Genomic DNA, 2,945 nt, shown 5'->3' with positions numbered 1-2,945 from the left:
ATTGTATACCTAAAATGTACCAATAAACTTAATGAATGAGGCAAAGAAATAGACCCGAGGACCAATGGAACAGATTAAAAGATACAGGAACAACTCCAGACATACTCAGCTATCTCATCTTTGACAAAGGAGCCAACCATCCTCACTGGAGGAAAGATAGCCTCTTTAATAAATGGTGTTGAAAAACTGCATTTCAACCTGCCAAAGATTAAAACTAGACCCCTATCTTTCACCAAGCACTAAACTAAAATCAAAGTGGATTAAAGATCTAATATTAAAATAGAAACACTAAACTTGCTAGAAGATAGGTAGAATTCTTGAAGACAATGGTATAGGAAAAGATTTTATGAACAAATCCTCAGTAGCAAAGGAGCTAGCACAAAGAATCAAGAACTGGGATCTCATCTTATTAAAAACTTCTGCACTGCAAGAGAAATGAGCAAAAGAGATAAGAGACAGTGCAGACTGATGCAACCACTGTGGAAATCAATATGGAGATACCTCAAAAAACAAGGATTAGAGGTCCCATTTTCCTAGCTATCCCTCTTCTGGGTATCTTTCCAAAGGAATTAAAAGCATCATACCACAGTGATATATGTGCACCCAGTTACAGTGGCACAGTTTGTAATAGCTAAAACTTGGAAACAGCCCAAGTGCCCATCAACTAGAGACTGGATAAAGAAGATGTGATTTTTGTATAAAATGAAGTACTACTCAGCCATAAAGAATGAGAAACTAGAGACATTTCTAGGTAAATGTATGCACATTGAGGCTATACTCTTAAGTGAAATAAATAGGACACGTGTAAATACCAAATAGTTTCTCAGGTGTGAGAAACTGAAAGTGTAAATAAGGCTCAAATGGTATAATTGATAATGTGAAATAGGAAGAAAAGGTCTAAAGGAGTAGGGGAAGTGGAAAGGGTGGGTCAAGGAAAGAAGGGAAAAGAAAAATATGAGAAAAGGAAAAAATGGAAACAAAGTCTTTGTAAATAGGGAAGGATGGAAGGGGTGAAGAGAGGGCAGGGAAATGGGGAAAAAATAAGAACTAAGATACATCATGTAAAGGTACAAGAACCCAATGAGGAATGTTACTGTATTATATACCTAAAATGTACCAATAAACTTAGTGAAAAAAGAATAATAAGTTTAGTGAAATAGGAAGAAATTGTTCAAAATTATACAGAATCTAAGATACTTTGCAAATATTTAAAATGTTTTAGGCAAAAAAGCCATAGTATTATTAGGAAATGAGCTGAGAGATTAGCAAATAAAAATGTATTCTTTGTAGATCATGATACAGTGTGTATTTACCATTGTTATTCTCTAATCATTTTTAATGAAAAATTAGTTTTTCATAGAGCAGCTATTATATTTTTGCAATTAATATCTACTTGTATTATATCAAAATAAAATTTTAAAAAATGAAATATGTTCCCATATCCAGTTATATAAATCTAAGTGTAACATCAATTTTCAGTAGGTTTTGAGATGGCTTTACTCAAACTAAAGTTAAATTTTACTAATTCAGCCCAACCATAGCTTTAGAAAGGGAAAGCTATAGTAGTATTTTCTGAACTGAAATTACTATTAAAACTTTATTTTTTAAAAAAGATCATATTTATTTAAGCACAGGCCAATTTTACTAAATTAGGACTGTCCAACAAAAATATTCTATCAGCCATTCATGATCCGATTTCTGGCGTATGAGATTAATTAAATTATGGTAGACATAAAAAAGTCAGGAAACATTACTGTTTTGTAATGAAGAAGGTATTGACTATTACTTATTAGTACCTTTTCTGAGGCAAGCTTTTGTGTCTGCCCTTCCTCCCTTTTTCTTACTTCCAGTGAAGATCATTTTTGTTCCAGGATGTACTTTTTGGGATTCTCTAAAATCTCCATTAATGTATCATCTCCCCAGGTGAAGATGCATTTGTCATTGTTGGTATCTGTGTAAGAGAATCCAAGAGCCTAACCTGTTTTCTACCACTTTCTTGTCACTGCGACAGAATACCTGCTACTCTCAATTTAAAGGGGGAAAGGTTTATTTTGGCTCACAGTTTCAGAAGTTTCAGTCCATGGTTGGTAGGCTAATATGCAGAAATGGCATAGTGGCAATGCCTAGCAAGGAGGAAAGCTGCTCACATCATGGACAGTCCAGTGGTAAGTAGAGTGCTTCCATGATCCATGTCACCTTCTAAACACATGGGGCTTTGGGGACACCTCAGATCTAAACCATAACACAGACCAAGGAGATTTGGCCCAGTCTTGTGCTTGTCACCCTTTTCCATTGTTGGCACTGGTCACACTTCTGTACAAAAAGCTCGAATTTCTCAACATCACCCATCTTTAAATTGCTCTTTTATTGCTATCACAGTGAAGGTTCTAGCTCAGAAGTTGGACATCCAGCTCTCAGTTGCATCAATTTTGTTGGTAGATGTGGATGGCAAAATAGGTCAATAAAAAGATACATAGAAATATACAAGATCGAGTTTGTTTTTTAAATGGGGTTTTTTTTTATTAGTGCATGTTTGCAGTACATAATGATTATACTCACAGTGGAGAGATGATACATGTACCTAACATATCTTGATTCTTTTTTTAAATTTATATATTAATTGGTACATTTTAGGTATGCAATACATTTACATTTATCATTGGGTGCTTGTACCTGAACATGATGTATCTTGGTTCTTATTTTTTTCCCCATTACCTATGCGCCCTTCACCCCCACCACCCTTCCCTATTTACATAGACTTTGTTTCCATTTTTTTTCTTTCTCATACTTTTTCCTTTCCTTTCTTCCCTTTCCCCTTCCCCTCCCACCACCCCTCCACCTTTGGAAGTTTTCCGATTTCAAATTATCAATTATTTGTTTTAATCATTTTCATCCTTATTTACACTTTCAGTTTCTCACACTAGAGATACAATTCGGTATTTACA

The 2,945-nt window shown here is 34.6% G+C and overlaps 1 pseudogene; it reads right to left on the bottom strand.

Moving 5' to 3' along the window:
* Nucleotides 1-1,782: 1,782 nt before the first annotated feature.
* Nucleotides 1,783-2,349, bottom strand: LOC147821359 (cytochrome c, somatic-like; annotated as a pseudogene).
* Between the last annotated feature and the right edge of the window lie 596 nt (nt 2,350-2,945).

The sequence above is a fragment of the Heterocephalus glaber genome, unplaced genomic scaffold (assembly GCF_053883595.1).
Source record: "Heterocephalus glaber isolate CG9 unplaced genomic scaffold, H.glaber_assembly_v1.0 deba00001744, whole genome shotgun sequence".
In the NCBI taxonomy this organism is placed as follows: domain Eukaryota; kingdom Metazoa; phylum Chordata; class Mammalia; order Rodentia; family Bathyergidae; genus Heterocephalus; species Heterocephalus glaber.
The sequence above is the reverse complement of the archived record's forward strand: the minus strand, read 5'-3'. Positions and strand labels throughout refer to the sequence as shown.